At 35.9% G+C, this 24108-nt stretch overlaps 1 long non-coding RNA gene across 1 annotated transcript; it reads right to left on the bottom strand.

Annotated features, from left to right (window-relative positions):
• Positions 1–11823: 11823 nt before the first annotated feature.
• On the bottom strand, positions 11824–14918 carry LOC111553131. The gene is made up of 2 exons (XR_002734826.2): positions 14283–14918; positions 11824–14231 (listed from the first exon to the last, which is right to left on the bottom strand). It is a non-coding gene; the product is annotated as an uncharacterized LOC111553131 (long non-coding RNA).
• Between the last annotated feature and the right edge of the window lie 9190 nt (positions 14919–24108).

Genomic DNA, 24108 nt, shown 5'->3' with positions numbered 1-24108 from the left:
TTATTTCATAGCTATTAATTAAAATGATGTAGCATCTATAGTATGATATAGTATGATTTGATATACAAAGACCCAACATGTGATCCCACAAAACCATGACACACAGCTGATTAAATCTTTGATTTTCAACCATAAAACATACAAAGCTGCCTACTTACTTACGCCTTCCCTTTTAGAATCCATATATTTGGGAGCTCCCTCTGGTGGTTGAATAAAATATAATTTTCATATTAGTAATGCTAAAAATTTTTAAATAAAATAAAAAGCTATGATCTACATTGAAATTACTTCCTGTAGAATATGAAAGTCTTCTTATTTTTAAGATATGATACCCATTGTGGTATGGTGATGACAGTGATTGAGGATGATGATAAAAAGAATTCTTATTATTCAACTCTTGACTCGTGTTTATTGCCACAATAGTAGATAACACGGTTGGAAACAACCTGGCAAAACAAGCAGATAAGGCAAAATTCATTAGAAACAAATCATATATTTTAAATAGTGCAAAATTTAAAATTAAACTCCAGAAAGTAAAACGGAAATTGAGAAAACATACTGGGACTCACAAACAGTACAAAGTATAACATATATTCCAAAGTATAACAAACGACAAACAAACAGGGCATCAAAACAAGGAAGGTACTACATAATAACATTTTCATTATTACAACAAATGTGTCTCAACAACTTATTGTTTTACCTAATTCTTCTGTCTATTCTTCTGCAGAGTAGTAAGCAGAATGAAGTATTTCAGTGATACATTTCTTAACCCTAAAATCTCCTGGGGGAATCCTAACGTGCAGCCTCTGTCCTTTAACTGGATCAGGTCTTGTCATTGCCTACAGGCCTCTACCATTACTACCTAGGACCAAGTACTCACACAATGATGCCAGGAAGTACTTTGCCATCGCCAAGCCCTGGTGATTGATCCTCTAAGCACAGGATCTGATTTTCTCCTGAAATGCTGACTTCCACTCCATAGTCTGCCCTGTCTCTTTGCCTAACACTTTGTTTCCTGCTAAGATTTGAAGAATTTTCTGAACTCTGGGTCACGCGTCTAGTCCAGAGACCATATGTAGGTACAGTCCCTTTCTTTTTGCGTTGGTACCATAGGATGAGGGTCCTGCTATCAAGGCTTAGCTCTCTAGGAAAGACTGACAGCCTGGCACCACCTTTCGAAACATGCTGTGAATCACACTTTTTGTGCCTCCACTTGTAGGATGGTATCACTTGGTGTGCATACCTCCAGAGTTAGGAATGAGAGGGATTCAGTATTTCAGTTATTCCGGTCACAACTGAACACCCTCCAGTGGGGCAGTTTTGACAGTGAGGTCAGTGTTCTCAATCAGACTCTGGCAGAATCCCCAGATTCCAACATGACCTTAGCCAGCCTAATGCCAAAGAGTCAATTGGGATACCTGCATCCAACCATGTAACTCCAAATTATTTCTACCACAACAACATTGAGAGTTAGTATGAGAAAAACATGCTACAAACTGTAAAGCCAATGTACAATACATATTAACAGCAATTAGCTTTGCATATCCATTAATACAGTCCTATCAGATACATTGTGTGTTAAATAGAATCTGTGGGTCTTCCTGAGATTCTGAATATCATGACTGAATGTTGATTTTCAAACAAAATGCACTAAATCCTGAAGCAGCCAGTGGCAGAGCTCACTCCCAAATAGCCAGTCAAACTGACTATCAAAGCAGTAGCATTTGGTAGATGTAGGTAAAAGGTGCTTTGTTGCAACATGTTTTCCAAAGAGAAAGTGTGAAACAATAAGATTCTGTCATCATTTTGACATTTTTACCGTATCAGAGAATATCTGCCAATCAAAATAAATAAGGGGCAATGGAGAATTAGCATACAATGGGGAATTAGCATACAAAGTTCTACTTGGCTTTGTATTTCTGATGTCTGCAAAAGACTATGCCCTAATGAAATCTGTACAAAGGGGTTGTGCCACGTCACAGTTTAATGTAATGGGCTGCTAATATATATGCACAATGCTCTTCTTTTTCTGGCTAGATGCACTTAGGTTAGTCAAAGTGTAGAACAAGTCTGCCCTTAATCACAAAGTTTGCTAAAATGCAATTAGGTAGAAAAGTCAGTGTGCCTTTATGCCTTTAAAAACTGAGATTGGCATCTCCGCAGTAGATGTGTGCATACATGTGTTCACATCTATTTTTCAGTATTGTCTGATTTCATCCTCACAGGCCATTCATTTCAGCCACCTTATAACTTTTCCTATATACAAAATTCTTTAGCCCCTAAAAACAAAAAACAAACAAACAAAAAAACTTTTGTGGAAAATGTGGCCTAATGGTTTTTGTTAACACGAACTTATGCAAACAGAAATTGTCTTCTAAAAATTTTCACATTCCATTCACAGAAAAATATAGTAGCCAAATGAGTGCCTTCATCAGGACTACTGGTACAAGCATCAGATTTTCTCCTAAATCATATTCTCCACCAAGAGCCAAGTGACACATCCTACTGTGCAGCCTCACAACACACGTGACTCAAAGCCATGTCTCAGCAATATTACCAGTCACCACATTGGGCAATTAGGGGGCTGCTCTTGATTTATCAAAACTATGAATGTTTGCTGCTTCAAGGTGGAGAGTTCTGCTGCTTTAATTCACAACCTTTATGGGCTACAGCTCATATGGTGTCTTAGTTCATTCTGTGCTTCTATAACAGCATATCTGAGACTGAAAAATTTGTAATAAACAGAAATATATTTTCTTAAAGTTCTGGAGGTTGAGAAGTCCAAGATGAAGAGGCTGGCACCCAGTGAGAGCCCTCTTGCTGCATCATCCTATGGCAGGAGAGCAAAAGAGCACTCAGGTGGGAGAGAGGAAAGGAGGCCAACCACATCCTTTGATCAGGAATATACTCCTGAAATATAACCACACATGAAGGCAGATCCCTCATGGCCTAGTTTCATCTTACAGGTCCTACCTCTCAACACCATTGCATCGGGATTGTTTCTAAGAAATGAACTTTGGGGGACACGTTCAGATCACAGCGCATGCTAAATAGCAACAACAAAGACATTCTAGTCCCAGGTCAATTTCCAACAGAGTAGTTAAAACTTTTTCCCTTTTCCTCCCACTTGAGAGATGATGTCAGAAATCAGTGACAACGACATCATACTAAGCATAACCTAGAACATGTTACATTTTGTATTTTATAGAATCATATAATATCACAAACTTAGAAATATTAGTAACTTGCAACATATCTCACAATGATTCACAATACATCCGTATATTACAACAGCATGTTTTAAAAGTGTTGGTCTATAAGTTTCATTGTAAAGCAGTGGGATTTTTATAGCACTTTACACGCATTCCTCATTCAATTCTCACAATATCCTTATAAAGTAACAGGTGAACATACCATTTCCCTAGTATTAAAATTTCCTTTCACACATTTATGGGATCATGAATTAAGCATGGGCCAAATATTTGCTGCATGGATACAGGAGAAGGGAGGCAGTGATTACTTTTATAATTACATTTGCAAGGCTAACATTTAGAAGACTTTTTATTTCTTCTTAACTGCTTCACCTGTAATTAGGAAATGATGCTGTTATACCAGTAGTTTTTGGTGTTTGTTATGCTAACTTATTTTTCCATTCTCATAATTTATAGAAAAAATAAAGGCACTAAATTAAATAAGTTATAGGAAATACTGCATATTATGTCTGTCACAATGTTCTTTTGCATACTCATGGTGTTGAAAAGTCCTTCAGTAAGAAACAACAGACACTGGGGTCTACTTGAGGGTGGAGGATGGGAGGAGGGAGAGGAGCAGAAAAGATGACTACTGGGTCCCGGATTAACAGCTGGGTGATGAAATAATGTGTAAAACAAACTCCCGTGACACCTGTTTACCTGTGTAACAAATCTTCATATGTAACTCCAAACCTAAAATAAAGGTTAAAAAATTAAAAAAAATAAATAAATAACAACCAAGCTCTATATCTGAAAAAAAAGTCCTTCAGTAAAGAATTACATTGAATTTTGTTTCACTTCCGTTATTAACATTTTTTTGACCATGGAAATTTTGCTCCTATAAATGCTGTTAACATGATTTGGAACTGACTTCTGTAGAACATACTTTGAGAACTGCTACATGAAATGTTAACTGTCTCAGGGTTCAAACAATCAAGCATCCTATAGATGTTTTACTCACTTGTTTTTACATAAAATAAAAAATAAGTTTCTTCTTACGAGAATTTCTTATAAAAGATTCCTCCAAGAAACTGAGAGATAACCAAAAATAAATACAAATGAGAAAGAAAATGTTCATCAATTCTAAAACCAGTAAATACTGCCAATGATACACAAGTTGAGCATCCCAAATCCAAAAATTCAAAATCCGTAATGCTCCAAAATCTGAAAATTTTGAGCACTGACATGACACCATGAGTGGAAAATTTCACACCTGAACTCATGTGATGGCTCACAGTCAAAGCACAGACGCACAGCATACAGTTTACCAAGCACCCTCAAGAGAAAAAAGACCCCCCAGCCCGCTTCTGCTGCAATATATCTTTTCTGAGCACATCATGACAGTTACACCAAACAACCACAGATTGTTCATATGAATGGCTGAGATAGTGACACCTTTGCTTGCTGATTTAATGTACACAAATTGTTTCATGTACAAAATTACTAACAATAATGTATAAAATTACCTTCAGTCCACGGTCATGGGGTGTGTATGAAATATCAATGAATTTTGTGTTTAGATTCAGGTCCCATCCCCAGGATATCTCATTATGTATATTCAAATATTTCAAAATCCAAAGAAAACCTGAACTCTGAAACGCTGAGGTTCCAAGCGTTTCAGATAAGGGACACTTACTTTGTATCACAACTTTCTGGCAGGAATCTCTGCTAGATACAGTAAATTTGAATCAGCATGAAGAAAAACACCAGATTGATATGCAACTTCCCTTCCTGAAAATGTGCAGTTTTCAGGGAAGTAATTAGAGCAAATTCTGACACTTCTCACTAACAGTAAGTAATTGCAGAACAGGCTGGAAGTACAGGCAGCTTTGGGGGAAATGGGTTTCTGCCATAGACTGTTGTTGTCCCAAGCTAATCAAACTCAGGAAAATGGACAACCACGCCTCAGTACATTGTTATTGTTTGTTTCTTCACTGATGCCGCTCTTCTTAAAAGTAACATATTTTCTCCAATGGGAGAAAGGGATCCTCAGAATCTAGAGACAATGGGAAAGGGATGGCAATGGGAAAGGGATCCTCAGAATCTAGAGACTTTTGAAGCAAGGCTGAACAATTTTCACAGATGTAAATGTTAATATGCAAGAAACAGGAGAAAAAACATAGCCTCAGCACACTGAAAGCCGATAGGCCTGAAGGCTTTTATCCAACCTGACTTCTAATCTAGTTAACACACCTGAATAATCCAAAATCAAAGGCATACTTCTTAGTACCTTCAACCCAGGCTACACACAACCCACTCCCCTCTTCTCCTCCTAGCTCCCTCCACCAACCCACACACACTGGAACTCACACAACACACTAGAACTGAAATTTAGTGCAATCTTTCCCAGCAAATATATAGAGAAAAAATGCAGAAATAAAGTTTTTCATGGCCATAAATCTTCTCCTACCTGCCCAGGTGCAGCGTAACTGAATTTATATTTAAATTTGAAGGACGAATTAAAATGGCAGCCAGGTAAACAGGAGAAACCATGAATGATCTATCCATGCTATTTTTGGAACAAAAAGTGTCTTGTACAGTCTTTGTTCAAAGATGAGTACAAGCAAAAAAAAAGAAAATGTTTTAAAAATACAGCAGAAATTGCAACATGGGAAACAGATTAAGCATATTCTTTGCAAATAGATTAATTTCAGGAAAAAGGAGAAAATTTTAAGGAGGAACTGTAGTGTCAAGGCATACAATAATACAAAGTTATACAATAATACAAACTGTCATACAATTATCATATAATTTCCCATTTTTCAAGTTCTCAGGAAAGCTATTAACTCTGTGTAAAGTATTGAACCCCATGCATATAAGTTTAAAAATCTGTTTGAAAGACATTTTTCTTAGAAAAATATAAGTGAACCAAAATAAATCAATAATAAAAGAAAGCCGACAAAGCTATTATAGAACAACAAGTGTTATAGAAGAATTCTTTCAGATTTCAAGGAATTTACTTCTGTGAGCTCAGAGGAAGAAGGAAGGCTTCACATAATTTTATACAAAATCCATGTAACCCCGAAGCAAAACTCAACCAAAAAAACCTACAAATAATAAAACCCCAGACCCATTTCAACATAAATTTAACAGTAAAATTTAGTAATAAGATGTTAATATTTGTAATCCATTGCTGTACTGAAATTCTATTAATGATCAACTGATGTTCATTGCAAAATATAAAAATGGTTTAATGCTAGAAGGTTTGTTAATATAATTTATCCCATAAATAGACTGAGGAAAAGAATCTGTAGTCACCATATGTTCTAAAAAGTCATCAAATGCCTATTCAACTTTTTTAAAAAACTTCTTAATAAAGACCTTTAGCATATTTTTTAAAGAAAAAAAACTTAACAGCCAGAAATTTTCTCTCTCACCATTACTATTAATATTCTTCTAGGAAAGCTAGTCAAAGGAATCACTAAAAATGTTTTCTAAGAATATTATGCATAAACCATCAAAAGGACTCAAATTCTGTTAAATTTTAACAAAATTTTAATAAAGACTCAAAATTTGTTAAATTTTATTTGTAGACAAAATAGTTTGCTACATGAAGAAAACAAGGATATTGACTAAAAGTAACTTAAGATAGAGTGTTCAGCGAAGACAATCAGTTAAGAAATTAATATTTTTAAATGGAGCTTTTCTATAATAAATAAACAACTATTTAAAACAAAACAAAGATATTTCATTCACAATAGCAACTGTTATATGGTAGCCTTACAGACATGAAATGTTACTAGGGAGAGATAGGACTGGATGTGCTTTCTTCCTTCACTTTTTTATTGTCTAGATTTCTATATATTTTTTTAAATGTGTTAATTTTATTAACAAAAACAAAACATATTATCAAAAACTAAATACCTATTTTCCTTAAAAATTAAAAAACTAAATACATTAAGATAATAAAGATTAACTTCAGATAATTACCTTTTCGTGCTAAAAGTCTTTAGAAGACATCTAACTCAAGCCTGCATTTTCAAGTAAGAAGTTCAGGGCTTTACTGGTTACAGGATTTCTTTAAGGTTTCTAGGCAATGGCAAAACCAGGATTAAAACTCAGGACTTCTGACTTTGAGTCCACAGTTTCTTTATATTTTCCTGACTTCTCTTACGCGTTCTACTCCTCATTATATTTATAAGAGTAATTCTTAGCTATTCGTGATCTTTCTTCAATCTGACTTAGATTTTAGAGTATTAATGAAACACTCATTCAACTCACACTAATATGTTGAACTTGGAATCAAGATCCGTCAGTGAGTATTTAGGGATTCCGTGGAGCTTGGCACTGCAGAGTCTTGCATTTAGCTTTGCTCATCTGGCACTGACTATTCCTCCACAGCCATAAGGCGTTTATTTTCTGCTAAGTTGATAAAAGTAAAAATGGGAAAATGCTCCTCTTTCCGGGGGCTCCTCTAGCCCTCACTTTCTTTCCTGTTCACATAAGAACAGAATAGGTACATTTCCTACACATTCACAAAAGTATATATCCTTCTTGCCCATTCATTAAATATCCAGAATAAAAGGTTTTTATGGCCAGATGCTATCTATTGCTTATTTTTAAAAGTTTACATTAACTTATAATCAAGTCTCCATAATTCCAATCCACAAACTTGATTCAGAGACAACAGTTCCTTGTTTTAAATCTAGTTACATATCCAAGCTTAGCCAATCATAACCTCCATGGACAACATTAATTCTTAATATAATAACTAATAACAGTAAGTTATAAAGTATGAACAACTGGAGACAAGGATGATATATAAATCACAGGAGTGCAAGCAGTTCAGTTTAGGTAGAGAAAGAGACAGAGGTTCTGGCTGGATTCCTTGGGAAGCGGAGACAGAAGAGGAGAGAGACTAAGAGTAGAACTCTACTAATTTTTGACCAGCCTAGAAGTACTGAACTACCCTGAGCAACACTGGTCAGAAGGACACCCCTCATGCAGCCCCACCTCTACATTATTTGTACGTACTGATTATCCAATCCATTGTCTGGATGATTATTTTCATAAATGTCTTTCTCCCTCCTCATGCTCAACACCTCTCCTATTGTCACCCTCACCCAATGACTCTGCTTTCTACTTTGCTCAAAAAAAAAAAAGAAGAAAAATAAACTGAAGCAATCAGAAGACACTCTAACAAGCTCTCATCATTATATTTGCACCTAATAACTACCTTCACTCTGTTTTCCTTTGTTATAGATAAACTGCCTGCATTCTTACCCAAGGGCAACTCCTCAATCATTCACTATGTTGCCTTAGGTTATGGTTAACCTATTCAAGGAACCAGCTCCCCAAATCTCTCTTCTTTCTCTTGCAACATCAATTTCCCCACTTCTATATTTTACCATTTCCATCAGCATACAAGTGTACTGTTACTTCTACCATATGAAACTTTCTCGGCTCACTGCAACCTGTCTCCCAAGTTCAAGTGATTATCTTGCCTCAGGCTCCTGAGTAGCTGGAATTACAGGTGTTCACCACCAGGATCAGCTAATTTTGTATTTTTAGTAGAGACGGGGTTTTACCACGTTGGCCAAGCTCGTCTCAAACTCCTGACCTCTGGTGATCCACCCTCCTTGGCCTCCCAAAGTTCTAGGATCACAGGCGTGAGTCACCTTGCCCAGCTGAAACTAATTTTTTAAATGAAACACAATCATTTATCTGTTCCTTGTACCTTCATGTCCTCCCTTTCTCCTACTCTTGTCACTCTACTGAACCATGGCTAGATCAAAGTCTTCAGTGACCTAGATATTGCTAAACCACTGGCAAATTCTTATTTTTCACCTTATTTGACTACCTAGAAACATTTAAAAAGGCTCATTACTTGGCTTTCAAGACAGACTCCTTATTTTCTTCCTCCCCTACTGATTACTCCTATTCAGTTTCCTATGTAAGCCCTTCCTCCTCTCCTAGACATTTTAATGCCCAAGTGCCCCACAGCCCAGTCCTTTAGCCACTCTTCTAACTACCTTCACTGCATTGGTCATTTTATCCTGACTCACAATTTTCAACATCACCCAGTCATAAACAACCTTCAAATTTCTATCTGCAGCTCACAATTCTCCCGTGAATGCCACATCCATATACCTGAAGGTCTAAAATGACACCTACACGTTGGATGAGCATATCCAAACAAACATTTTCTTCTCTCCCAAATGCTGCTCCCCTTTCTCATCCCCGTTAATAAAATTACCATCACTCCAGTGCTCACATATAAAACCGTGGACTTATCCTTGACTCCTCTCTGTTCTTCACACCCTACATCCAATCTGATAACAAATTCTGGTTACTCTACCTTCAAATAATCATAGGGTCTGGCCTCTTCCTAATATCCTGTTACTGCCTTGGAATAAACACTAACTTCTATTAACTGGATTAGCACACCATTTTCCAAACTGGTTTTCCTGCTTTTCACCATTTACCCACTCCAGCCTGTTCTCAGCAAGACAACCAGAGTGATCAGTTTAAAGTGTAATATCGTGTCACTCTTCTGCTTAAACCAGTGCAATAAATACCTCCCCCCTCAAATTCTTACAATTGCCTACAAAGTCCTATATTTCTGGCCCCACCATTACCTCTCTGATCTCCTCTGCTAATTCTCTTCCCTTTGATCTTTATTCTTCAGTCACAATGGATTTCCTGGTGTTCTTGAAATAAATGAGGATTTTTTTTTTATCTCAGGGCCTTTGCACTTGTTTTATATCCTACAACCAATCTGTTAACAAATCCTTATGACTCTACCTTCAGTTAACTCCAGAATCCTCACTGCAGCCCTTAACCCTCTGGTTATTCCCTAGCCACCTTAAGTTGCTTTATTTTTCTTCATAGTACTTATAACCTTCTTAAATACCATGCAACTTAATCATTTATTAAGTTTCATTGTCTATCTCCCCATACCAGAATAGAAGCTCCATAAAGGCACAAATATTTGCTGATTTGTTCACTGATTTATCCCCACTGCTTAGGGCTATACCTGAAACATAGTACATAATTAATAATCTTCAAAAAGATAGAATTGGAACAATAAAACCTTTAAAAAATGGTTTGTGTATTAAGAAATTTAGAAATATAACTGTCAATATTTGGAAAACTTGTATTTAGTGCACAAAATATAATTTTTGCATGTAAGTGTTTTTTGTCACCTTCCTCTAGATGTTAAAACACAAGGAAATTCACAAAACAATTACTGATAGAGTTAATTCCCATCATTTTTACTTCTCTCTAATGTTAAACCAACAGACCAATTCCATGTAGAGTTTCATTTGCAACTTCCTGGGATATCAAAATAAAGATTAGTGCTTTGAGCTAGCATCATAGGACCTGTTTTTGCATTTGTTTTCTATAAATGCAAAAAAAAAAAAAAAAACTGGTAATGTGGTTGCTATTATCAGCTCTCTGTATTGTTGGTACTAAGAACATCCATCTTCCTTCTTTCCCAGAACTATCACAGCCCAGCGCCATGAAAAATTCTTTGTAATGTGAGTCAGGCTAAAGTAAGATGGTGGGATGGTCCATTTCATCAATGAGGAAGACTCGCTTTTAAAGCAGAAGGCTATTGACTTGGTAAATAAACCTGCCTCTGATCAGGCTGCATCTCCTTGGGTCCCCTGTGTGTAGACGTGTGTCACTAGCTCTCTCAACGTCTCTCTCTCTCCCTTCTCTCTCTCTCTCCCCTCTCTGTTTCTTTGTGTGTGTGTCTGACTCTTTCTCTTGCTGCCTATCTCTGTCTCTAGATTTTTCTCTCAGTCTCTCTCTGATTCCCCCTCTGTGTCCCCTCTGTTTCTGTCTCTCAGTCTCTCTCTATCATCTCTATTTATATCTCTCTTCCTTTCACTCTACCTCCTTTTTTTCTCTCTCTCTTGCTCCCTTTCTTGTGAAAGCGTGCACACACAAACCCATACTCCACCACCATAACTCAGACATACTTCTAATTACACATTTCTGAGTGAAATTTTTAGAACCTCAGTTTTACAGGCTTTTATTGATCTTGTGGTTCTCATCAGACCTTTGTGTTAAAGGAGGAACATCTACGTGTACTTAGTGAGAGAACCAAGTATTATATCCTAATACAAATTTTAGAACACATGTCATGTAATGAAAAATATGGTGAGGTAAGTTTTTACTACCTATGGTGTGTTTTTCTCTAAGCATAGTGGAAGTCTCAATGACTGTAAATTACTTATTGTTTCACTTACACAACTGCAAAACAATTCAAGGGTGTTTTTCATTTGCCTGGCAAAATGCTTCTCAATTTTCAATTTATTTTACTACCACAGGAAAGTCTGAATGACTCAGTGAATAAATAAATTGCTAACTAAAGAGGCACTGAGGAAGATAACTGTTTCCTGTTCTACTCACAACCTGCTTGCATTGCTGAGTCAGGCATTTCCTCTTTTGACTTCCACAGAGGTCCCTGCTTCCCGCCTGTACACCTTTGGTGAGCTCAGCATCTCTGGAGTGGACAGATCTCCAGGGGGAGGCGAAGCGTCCAAGGTGTTCTGAATCCTCTGAATGGATATTTAACATCAAGAGAAGGTAGCTTAAGGAATAACTCAAAAGCAGATCATCAGAGTTGTCTTTTTAATTTAGGAGAAAGAGTCAAGTCAGTTTTAAGATGAATGTACTAATTACAAAGCTATATTCCTACCAGATAGCATGCAACAACATAAATCATAATGGAATATAGAATTTCACCTTTTAAAACTAGAAAATAGTAAATTCAGAGTAAAACCAATCTATCAGATTTTAGAAGGCCTTTCTCGTAAAATAAGAACAAAAGTTTTAAATAATTATAGATTACTCAGTATATAATTTTTAAACCTTTGGACATAAAATACATCATAAAATGATAATAAAAGGCAGTTAATAAATTGGAAATGGTATTTCAGTACCAATGACATGAAAGGGTTACTGTAGCCTAATATATAAACATGTTTTATAAATCAACATAAAGAGTCTACTAGAAAAATAGGCAAACGACATAAATAGCATTTTACCAAAGAACTAAGTATAATAAATATATAAATAACATATAAATGTTCAATAATTATCTGAAACTTCAAATTCACTGATAATGACAAAAATGAATATTAAAAATAATTTGCAATAATATATTTCTAGTAACCTAGGTTATAACACAGCACACATTAATTTCCAAATCTCAGTATTTTAGCAGAAGAAAACTGAGTTCTCCTTTGTAGTACAAGTTGATCACAGGTTGGAGAAGGGCTGTGTTTCCCAAAGTTACTTAGGGATCCAGATGGAGGAACTTATAGCTGTTCCATCTGGGACCTGTGCCCTTCTTAGCCAATGAGGATGAGAAGAAGTCTGAGAATTACATATAATCTTTCCTCTGCCTTGGCTCAGAAGGCATATCACTTCTGCTCACAATTATTTCGGCTGGTATTAGTTATATGTGTTTTCAATTCCAGCATTACTTTCCTTGCCAATCTCTCAAATAGGCAAAGGAAATAAAGAAAAAAAAGGAAGGAAAAGCAAGCAAGGAAGAAAGAAAGGAGGGAGGGAGGGAAGGAAGGGCTGATGAAGATATTTCTTGTCAAGAAAGCAGGTGAGTAAAGAGAAAGAGACATGAAGGTGGATGATACTGTTTGGCCCTGTGTCCCCACCCAAATCTCACCCAGAATTATAATAATGCCCATGTGTCAAGACCAGAGACAAGTGGAGATTATGGCATCATGGTGGCGGTTTCCCCCATACTATTCTCATGATGTTGAACACTTCTCACAAGATCTGATGGTTTTATAAACAGGAGTTCCCCCAGCATAGGCTGTCTTGCCTGCCGCCATGTAAGACCTCCCTTAGCTCTTCCTTTGTCTTCTGCCATGATTGTGAAGCCTCCCCATCCATGTGGAACTGTGAGTCCATTAAACCTCTTTCCTTTATAAATTCCTCAGTCTTGGATATGTCTTTGTTAGCAACGTGAGAACAGACCAATACAGTGGATGACGCACTTGGAATTCTCCAAGGTATTTAGCTGGGGGATAAACAATGGTAAGACATAGGTTGGGGAACTAAAGAGAGGACACTTGATAAAGGTCCTTAAAGAGTGACCTTTGTCAGTATGAAGATAATGGTGATTACCGAAGAATGCTGCAATCACATGTGCATTTCGATAGATTTATCTGGCTACTGCAAACAAAATGGAAAAACTGGGGACTAGGAAATGAAAGAAGATGCTATTGCAGGGAGCAATAAAACTATAAATTAAAACTTAAGAATGTCAACTTCGCAACACATTTGGTAATATCTGTTATGTTAACTTAGGAGAGGGAAGTCATATTCCTATGTACACATCTTATAAAAATTTAGTCTTATAAAGCAACTTAATCAACTATATGACAAAATTCAAAGTTAATATCGCAGCTGGGACAAGAAGATTCAAAATATTTTTTCCTGGCTATTCATACAGTCAAGAACTTATCCCAGCACATGACTTTTGTTGTTTTTGTTTTTGGATACTGTGGCCTCTTTCCAGTTACTCTGATGAGATGGATTCCTGCAAGCTGCAGCCTTCAGTAAGCTAGTGACCATCAACACTATGCCTTCTCTCTTTCAAAGGCCTACAGGGTTCATGCAAACCTTTTCTGATTTCATGAAGGGAGTAGGATTCTTAGTGTTGAATTCCTGAAGTAAGTTATTTTTTCCTTCTTTTATGCGGTCTTTTAATTATCTCCGTAGAGTTATTTCAAAGCCCATTTGTTGCCTTTTGCCTTTCCTCCTCTATCATTCCTTCAACTGAGAGACAGCACCATGTAGAAGTTAACAGCACAGAATGAAACCTGACTGCTAGTATTTAAATACTAGTGCTACTGTCTCATTAGTCCATGACCTTGAGTAAGTTGCTTAACCCTGCTATATATTAGTTTCTTCTAAAATAAGGATTAATAACAATATCCTAGTAAGTGGCAAAACTAGTCCTGTTCTTTACCCCTTCCTGGATGCATACACTTGGCACTTTGTGTATTTTTTCCATCTAGAAACAAAGTCTATTCCCCACCTCTTGACCTAGGTGTTTTCACTTGATCTGTCCAATAGTATATGTGGGAAGTAACAGTGTGCAGTCCAAGCCTAGGCTTTAAGAAGCATTGCCTGCTTCCGCTCTCTCTCTCTCTCTGTTAGAACCTTCCTATGGCAATGGAAATAAGTCCAGGCTAGCATTTTGAAAATGAGAGACCATTTGAGAATAACCAAGCAGTCCTAACTGAGGCCATCCTATACTCCCAGCACCCATTCAACAAGGCAGCTGACTGTACACAGTTGAGTGAGCCAACTCAATGTCTTTTGAACTTGGCCAAGATCAGCAGAAACAGTGGCTCGTGAGAAAGAATAAAAAGATCTATTGTTGTAATTATGTTTTTACAGTTTTATGTTTTGGGGTAGTTTGCTATATAGCATTATTGTGGCAATACATAACTGATACACTATTTCACAGGGTTGAGGCTTAAATGAGTTTGCACATGTCAAGTTCTTAGAAGAATAGTTGGTATTTATTAGATTTTATTTAAATGTTTGTTTTTATTACTATGTTTGTACTACTACTAATAATAGAATAGAAATGGGATTTAGATTGGAAATACAGATCTGAGAACAAGCCTAAATGTGGCCACAGAAAACATGACAATGGATGGGAGCTAGGAGAAAACATTTAAAGAGCCAATTTCATCTGATTTTTTTTAATGATCAATAGGATTTACATATATATACACACACACTTTAAGTTCTGGGATGCATGTGCAGAATATGCAGGTTTGTTACATAGGTATATAACAATACCTCTTGTGCCATGGTGGTTTGCTGCACCCATCAACCCATCATATACATTAGATATTTCTCTTAACACTATCCCTCCCCTATCCCTCCACCCCCTGACAGGCCCTGGTGTGTGATGTTTCCCTCTCTGTGTCCATGTGTTCTCATTGTTCAACTTCCACTTATGGAGGAGAACATGTGGTGTTTGGTTTTCTGTTCCTATCTTAGTTTTCTGAGAATGATGGTTTCCAGCTTCATCCATGTCCTTTCAAAGGACATGAACTTATCCTTTTTTTATGGCTGCATAGTATTCAATGGTGTATATGTGCCACATATTCTTTATCCAGTCTATCATTGATGGACATTTTGGTTGGTTCCAAGTCATTGCTATTGTGAATAGTGCTGTAATAAACATACATGTGCATCCATCTTTAAAGCAGAATGATTTATACTCCTTTGGGTATATACCCAGTAATGGTATTGCTGGGTCAAATGATATCTGTGGTTCTAGATCCTTGAGGAATTATCACACTGTCTTCCACAGTGGTTGAACTAATTTACACTCCCACCCACAGTGTAAAAGCATTCCTATTTCTCCACATCCTCTCCAGCATCTGTTGTTTCCTGACTTTTTAATGATCACCATTCTAACTGGTGTAAGATGGTATCTCTTTGTGGTTTTGATTTACTTTTCTGTAATGACCAGTGATGATGAGCTTTTATTTCATGTTTGTTGGCCACATAAATGTCTTCTTTTGAGAAGCATCTGTTCATACCCTTCACCCACTTTTTGATAGGGTTGTTTGCTTTTTTCTTGTACATTTCTTTAAGTTCCTTGTGGATTCTGGATATTAGCCCTTTATCAGATGTATAGATTGCAAAAATTTCCCCCATTCTGTAGGATGCCTGTTCACGCTGATGATAGTCTTTTGTTTTTTTTTTTTTTTTTTTTTTTTTTTTTTGATGTGCAGAAGCTCTTTAGTTTAATTAGGTCCCATTTGTCAATTTTGGCTTTTGTTGCCAATACTTTTGGTGTTTTAGTCATGGAGTCTTTGCCCACGCCTGTGTCCTGAATGGCATTGCCTAGATTTTCTTCTAGGGATTTTATGGTTTTAGGTCTTAGATTTAAGTCTTTAATCCATCTTGAGTTAATTTTTGTATAAGGTATAATGAAGGCATCCACTTTCGGTTTTCTGCTTATGGCTAGCCTGTTTTCCCAATATTAATTATTAAATAAGGAATCCTTTCCCCATTGCTTGTTATTGACAGGTTTGTCAAAGATCAGATGGTTGTAATGTCTGGTGTTATTTCTGAGGTCTCTGTTCTGTTCCATTGGTATATATATCTGTTTTGGTACTGGTACCATGCTGTTTTGGTTAGTATAGCCTTGTAGTATAGTTTGAAGTCGGATAGTGTGATGCCTCCAGCTTTGTTCTTTTTGGTTAGGATTGTCTTGGCTATATGGGGTCTTTTTTGGTTCTATATGAAATTTAAAGTAGCTTTTTTTCTAATTCTGTGAAGAAAGTCTTGTGATCAAGACTGGTCTGTTCTGTGCTCAAACCTGGTAGCTTGATCAGGATAGCATTGAATCTATAAACTACTTTGGGCAGTATGGCAATTTTCATGATATTGATTCTTCCTATCCCTGAGCATGGAATGTTTTTCCATTTATTTGTGTCCTCTTTTATTTCCTTGAGCAGTGGTTTGTAGTTCTCCTTAAAGAGGTCCTTTATATCCTTGATAGAAAATTGAAATACACCTTTATTTCTGCTATGTCTAGAAACCACCCCAAATTTAAAGAAATAAAAATTGTAAAATTCCACTGAGGCAATGAGAATAGAAGCGGGGAGAACAGATGTCAACAAATTTTTGAAAGATGAGAGTGGTAACTTAGTAAAATAAGTGACTTTTAAAAAGTGCCTTCAGAGGTGATCTAATTGAAGACATTGGGTTTCTCTTAGCAAAAAGCCATTTTTCAGGTTGTATGGAAGGTTGGATGAGGATTGTGGCTAAAAATCGAGATTCTGAACACAAGTATCTATGCAGCTTAGTTTTGATTCCATTCTCACAACTCTGCCATACAAAAATAAGCTATGACTGTTTCCATTCATCTTCCCAACTGCCTCATAGGAGTCTGAAATTTAGGGGAAAATGGAACCTGAGAGACTCAACTTTGGAATAGCAAGAAGAGTGCAAGAAGGACAATTGTGGAGAGAAGAAATCAAGAGGGTTAAGGAAAGTCTGCATGCTGAAGAGTAGGCCTTTAGACTCCTCTCTCCCACCATTGATAGCTAGGCTCATCCCAACTACCCCCTTCTAAGAGACAGGAAGAATCTTCTCTGCTTTCAACCACAGAAACAGAAAAAGTAAAGGAAGAGGAAAAAAAAGGCAAATATACGGAGATAATACAAACACAAAATTGGCATTTAAATCTCTCTCTCTCTCTCTCTCAACAAAGGAAGATACCACAGCCATAAAACAAAAGCAGATTGGCTGGGCATGGTGGCTCATACCTGTAATCCTAGCTCTTTGGAGGCCAAGGTGGTCAGATGGCTTGAGAACAGGAGTTCCAGACAAGCCTGGCCAACTGGCCAACATGCGAAACCCCATCTCCACAAAAAAAATACAAAAAAAAAAAAAAAAAAAAGAACTCGAGAGTGTGGTGGCACATACCTGTAGTCTCAGCTACACAGGTGACTGAGGTGGGAGGATCAACTGATCCCAGGAGGTCAAGGCTGTAGTGAGCCATGATTGTGCCACTGCATTCCAGCCTGGGCAACAGAATATGACTTTGTTTCAAAAAAACAAACAAACAAAAACAAACAAAACAAAAACAAAAAACAAAGTAGATTGATATACAAAAATAGGAACAGAGAAGAAGAACTCTTGGAAATGAAAATATACATCAGAAATTTAAATCCAGTAGAAGAATTAGAAAATAAAATCAGGAAAACCTCTCACACATTAACACAAAAAAAGAAGTGTGGGTAATAGAAGAGAAAGAATAAAAAATTAGAAAATCATCCTAGGAAGCCTCATTATCTGATTAATGGAGGATTCAGGGGAGGAGAGGAAGAAGATGGAGAGTAAAAATTTAACAAAGAAAGCTTGCCACAATTGTAGGACATAAATCTCCACACTTAGAGAGATTAATGCACAATAAATTAAATCCATAGAATGGCCCATTATCATGAATGTTTACAAAATATTAAGGACAAAGGTATAATCCTGATAGCTTACACTAAGAAGAAATAAAGCCGAAGTATTGGAACTAAGACTAGAGTTAGAATTCTCAATACCAATACTGGAATCTAGAAAACTATGGAGAATGCCTTCAAAAAAATCGAAGAAAAATTATTTTAGCACAGTACTTTATAACCAACCAAACTATTCATTAAGTATAAAAGTGAAATAAGGATAAGAGTATTTTAAGACATACAAATTCTCAAAATATTAATCACTGTTCAATTTAGAGTGATGGAGAATTCAGAATTCAGAAAAACTTTTAAATGAGGAAAACAACAAATTATGTGAATAAAAATAAAATCTGAAAAGCAGCTATGCATTAACAAGAAGGTGGAGGATTAACAGCACAGAGCCAGTGGGAAGACAAGAACCCCAAAATAAGTAAACTCTAACATTGCAGAGAAAAGGCTCTGAAGTTAAGCTAAGCTTTCTGCAATGTCATGGGGCTATAGAGCAAGAGTCAAAGCCTGGGTTCCACTTAAAATGGAGACTCTAATTAATCATTTATTTCATTAAACTGAGACATAAAAATGTTGTACTTCCATCATAAATAGTAACTGAAAATAAACGAATGTTTCCATAGACTTTTAGCCTGGTTGTTTGTCATCTGAATAATCCAGGAAATCTTAAAGCTTGAACTGAGATTAAAATGGTCCCAGACTATTATTTACAGTTACTTGCAAAAAGTAAAAAAAGTCTTCTTTGAAGGAATATGCTTGTCATCATAGATTTCCAATTATTCTTACAAATTATGCTGAAAAACAATGTCCAGCACACTTAAACAGGCATACAGGAAACAAGAATCCAGGAATGAAACCAAGCTGATACAACAGCAAATAGAAACATACCCACAAATGCTTGATATATACTACTCTTGATATACTAGGTTTATCATAAATGAAGTATAAGGCTATAAAAACAAACATGCTTATATTATTCACAAAAAATAAAATATCAAGTATAAATATTTCAGTATGGTGCTATAAACTATAAAAGTTGACATGGCAAATTTGGAAAACAACCAAATAGAAAATAAATAACAGAAAAATGTAATAACTTTGCAAAAAAATTCTATGGGATTTATAATTTGATTAGACACAGTTGAAGAAGGAATTAATAAACTAGAAGCAATATTAGAAGAAACTAAAAGGTAGACAAAGTGATGGAAAATATAAAGGAAGGGGTAGGGACTTTGAGAGTACAATGAGAAAGTATAACATCTCAGAAATAGAACAAAGTGAATATGGCAGAGAAAATATTTAAATAAATAATAACTGAGATTTTCTAGAACTGATAGAAGATACCAAACCACAAATTCAAGAAGCTCCAAGAATCTAAAGTAAATGAATAAAATATTATTAAAAATTATAAATAAAAATAATTCCAAAATTGGACATACCTTATTAAAACATTAGAAAAACCAATGAGGATTAGAAAAATCTTAAAAGCAGCCATAGGAAAAATGACACTATATTCAAAGGAGCAAAATATCTTATGGTCCCAGCGATTCTACAAGCTCGAATAAGTTTTACGATGTATACCAAGGGTCCCCAACCCCCAGACCGCGGAAGGATATGGCTTCCTGATCTTTTAGGAACCAGGCCGCACAGCAGGAGCCGAGCAACTGGCAGGAGAGTACAACCACCTGAACTCCACCTCCTGTCAGATCAGCATTAGATTCTCACAGGAGCAGTACGCTATTGTGAACTGTGCATGTGAGGAATCTAGTTGCACGTTCCGTATGAGAATGTAACTAATGCCTGATGATCTGAGGTGGAACAGTTTTATCCCAAACTCATCAGCTTCCCTCATCTGTAGAAAAATCGTCTTCCACGAAACCAGGCCCTGGTGCCAGAAAGATTGGAGACCACTGATGTATAGTTTCAATAAGTGAAACTTTAATGCAGAACCAAATACTCACTGTGAGATAGGCCATTCTGTTGTTAGATAGCTCTAAATATTAGAAAGTGCTTCTTTTGACTAAGTCAATATATCATAACTCTTGTATCCAATAGTATGCTGGTAAATGAGACAATATTTGTATCATTTGCTGATTTCTGAGGTGCAATTAATCTCACCATGCCTTACTTCAACCAACCAATGGGACGCCACTGTATGCAGAGCTGAGAAGAGATGCACACCGTCACCTCTTGCAGACCAGTATGAGCCAGCTCCAACATACAATCGTATGTATTCCTGATTGTATATTTTCTTGTCAAAGTTAAATATCCGTAATTCCCTTGTCACTTCTTCTATATAGTTGCCTATCTGTGTAATATTCATTCATTCAATGTGTATTTATTAAGAGTCTATTATTTGCCAATAAATATTCTAATAACTAAGGATAAATCAGTCAACAACAACAACAATCTTCATAAAGCTTAGGTTATAGTAGTGAAAAAGACGAATATGTAAATACACAATCTGTCACATGCTGATAATGTGATGGCAAAAATATGTGAGGGTAAAGTAGAAGGAAAATGCTATTTTATATGGGGAAGACCATATTATATCTTTCCATTCTCCCTCTCACTCTTTGTCATATGCTATTGATAAATTGATGAGAAAAAAATAGTGTGAAGACATTTATATTTATGAAAAGTTTAAGTAAAATCTGCATAGAATATAAGCACTATGAAAACGTACTATTGTAAAGCAGAGATTGCAAATCAAATGTTGAAAGAACTGAGGCAACATTTAAAACATTGAGGTGGTCCAGACAGTATGCAAATTTTCAGCCTAGTCTGCAAGACTGGAAAACCAGGCTATGCTGATCCTGCACTCCAGCATCCTTTACACGTAGCCTGAGCTCTCCAGCTACTACAGTGTCCAGCAGGCTGTCTGAACTCACTTTACATTACCTATCCAGCACATGCAGGCACTTGAATTTATAATTCTACCAAAATTAATTCATAATTTTTTCAGAATTCCATTATTTCCTTTTGTTTCTGAATTTTTTTCCAACTGTTTTCAAAAATCCAACTCATGACCCATGTGCAAGAATTTTAAAAATAACATGCTGGAGGCTCTAAAACCTACTCTAAGAGAGATTTCCAAGAAACATTTTGAGGGATGGTAGCATGAGTACAAAAGTATAAATTCACAAGGCAAGCAGTGTGAATGGAAGAAACTTGTTAGCAAGTAAATTTTCTAGTGTGTTAAAATACTCATAATAACTTATAATGATAATTTGAGATACATATTATGCAGATACTTATATTATTGTTTAATGTGTGTCTATCCCAACACATGTTGTTCATTTGTTCATTTTAGAGCACGGTTTCTTCTTGTGATCATTTCTACACTATCAGCATACAGAAATATAATAAAATATGAATGACATTGTATATTTTGAAAATTTTTAACATATATTGGACAATGTGGGGAAGTATGACCAGATTACTTACAAATCAAGGCAAATATTTATTCATCAATGTGTAATGTGAAAATTATCAAATCATCATTCATCCAATTCTGGTAGAATATTTATCTTTCAATAGCACATAACAATCGTACATGTTTATGGAGCACAAGGTGATGTTTTGATACATGTATACATTGCATAATAATCAAGTCAGGGTCATTAACATATACATCACTTCAAACAGTTATCAATTCTTTAGGGATGTTCAAAATCTTCCCTTCTGGCTATTTTGAGATATATAATACCATATTGTTGTCTATAGTCCTTCATACTACTATGCCATTGATCCCAGAACTTTTTATTCCTTTCTAATTTTAACTTTATACCCACTGGACAAACTCTCTGTATGCCCCCTCTCCTGTACCCTTGTTAATCTCTGGTAACCACTGTTCTATTCAATACCTCTATGAGGCCAACTTTTTAAGATTCTGCAGATGAGTAAGAACATGTGGTATTTGTCTTTCTGTGTCTGGCTTATTTCACTTATAATGTCATACAGGCTCATCCATGTTGTCTCAAATAATATGACTTCATTTTTTATGGCTGAATGGTATTCCATTGTGTGTATATATTTCATTTCTTTTTCATTTACCCATTGTTGGACACATAGTTTGATTTTGTATCTTGGTTATTGTGAATAGTGTTGCAGTGCACATGGAAGTGCAGATATTCCTTTGACATACTGATTTCATTTCTTTTGGATATATACACAGTAGTGAGATTGCTGGATTGTATAATTTTTCTATGTTTAATATTTTAAGGAAACTCCATACGGCTTTCCATTATGACTGTAGTGATTTACTCTCCCACCAAAATGGTAAAAGTGTTTCCTTTTCTCCACATCCTTACCAACACTCGTTGTCACCTTTTTGATAATAGCTATTCTAATCAGAGTGAGGTGATATCTCATTGTGGTTATAGATTTTCATTTTCCTGATGATCAGTGATGTTGATTATTTTCCAGATACCTTTTGGCCATCTTTATCTCTTCTTTTGAGAAATTTCTCTTAGGGTCTTTCTCCCCATTTTTTATATCAGGTTTTTGTTTTGTTTTGCTGTTGAGTTGTTTAGTTCCTCATATATTCTGGATATTAACCCTTGTCAGATGCATAGTTTGCAAATATTTTCTCCCAATGTATAGGTTGTCTCTTCACTCTTTTACCTTTGTTGCACAACAGATTTTTAGTTTAAGGTAATCCCATTTGTCTATGTTTTGCTTTTGTTACCTGTGCTTTTGAGGGCTTAGTCAAAAAATATTTGCCCAGTGCAATGTTGAGAAGCATTTTCCCTATATTTTCTTTAGTAGTTTTATAGTTATTGGTCTTACATTTAAGTCTTTAATTCATTTTCAGTTGATTTTTAGATATGGTAAGAGATCCAATTTCCTCAACACTATTTATTGAGGAGGATGTCCTTACCCTATTGTATGTTCTTGGCAATTTGTTGAAAATAAATTTGTTGTAGGTGTGTGAATTTATTTCTGGGCTCTTTATTCTGTTCCATTGGTCTATATGTCTGTTTTTTTGTGTGTGTGTCAGTAACATGCTGTTTTGGTTACTATATCTTCGTAACATATTTTGAAGTCAGTGTGATTTGCTTCATTCTTTTTGCCCAGGACTGCTTGGATATTTCGGATCTTTTGTGGTCTCACATGAATTTTAGGATTTTTTTCCTACTTCTGTGAAAAATATTATCAGCATTTTGATAGGGGTTACACTGAATCTGTGGGTGGCTTTGGATAGTATGGGCACTTTAAAAATATTAACTCTTCTAATCGATAAACACAGGATATCTTTCCATTTATTTGTGTCTTCCTCAATTTATTTCATTTTTTTTAGTTTGCATTGTAGAAATCTTTCACCTCTTTAGTGAAATATATTCCTAGGGGGCTGGGCACAGTGGCTCACACCTGTAATCTCAGCGCTTTGGGAAGTTGAGACAGGAGGATTGCTTGAGATCAGGAGTTTGAGACCAGTTTGAACAAAATAATGAGACCTCATTTCTACTAAAAATGATAATAATAATAACTTAAAAAAAATGGGCATGGTGGTGGCTGCCTGTAGTCCCAGGTATTCAGGAGTCTGAGGTAGGAGGACAATTTGAACCAGGGACATTGAGGCTTCAGTGAGCTGAAATTATACCACCGTAGACCAGCCTGGGCAACAGAGTGAAACTCTGTCTCAAAAAACAAACAAACAAAAATCTTAGGCATTTTATTTTATTTTTGTAGCTATTGTAAATGGGGTTGTTTTTTCTTCATTTCTTTTTCAGATAGTTCAGTACTAATGTATTAAAAACCTACTGATTTTTATATGTTGATTTTTTACCCTGCAACTTTACTGAATTTCTGTGTTAGTTCTGACAGTATCTATCTATCTATCTATCTATCTATCTATCTATCTATCTATCTAT

Source organism: Piliocolobus tephrosceles, chromosome 7 (assembly GCF_002776525.5).
Source record: "Piliocolobus tephrosceles isolate RC106 chromosome 7, ASM277652v3, whole genome shotgun sequence".
Taxonomy (NCBI): domain Eukaryota; kingdom Metazoa; phylum Chordata; class Mammalia; order Primates; family Cercopithecidae; genus Piliocolobus; species Piliocolobus tephrosceles.
This window is presented reverse-complemented; position numbering and strand designations above follow the sequence as displayed.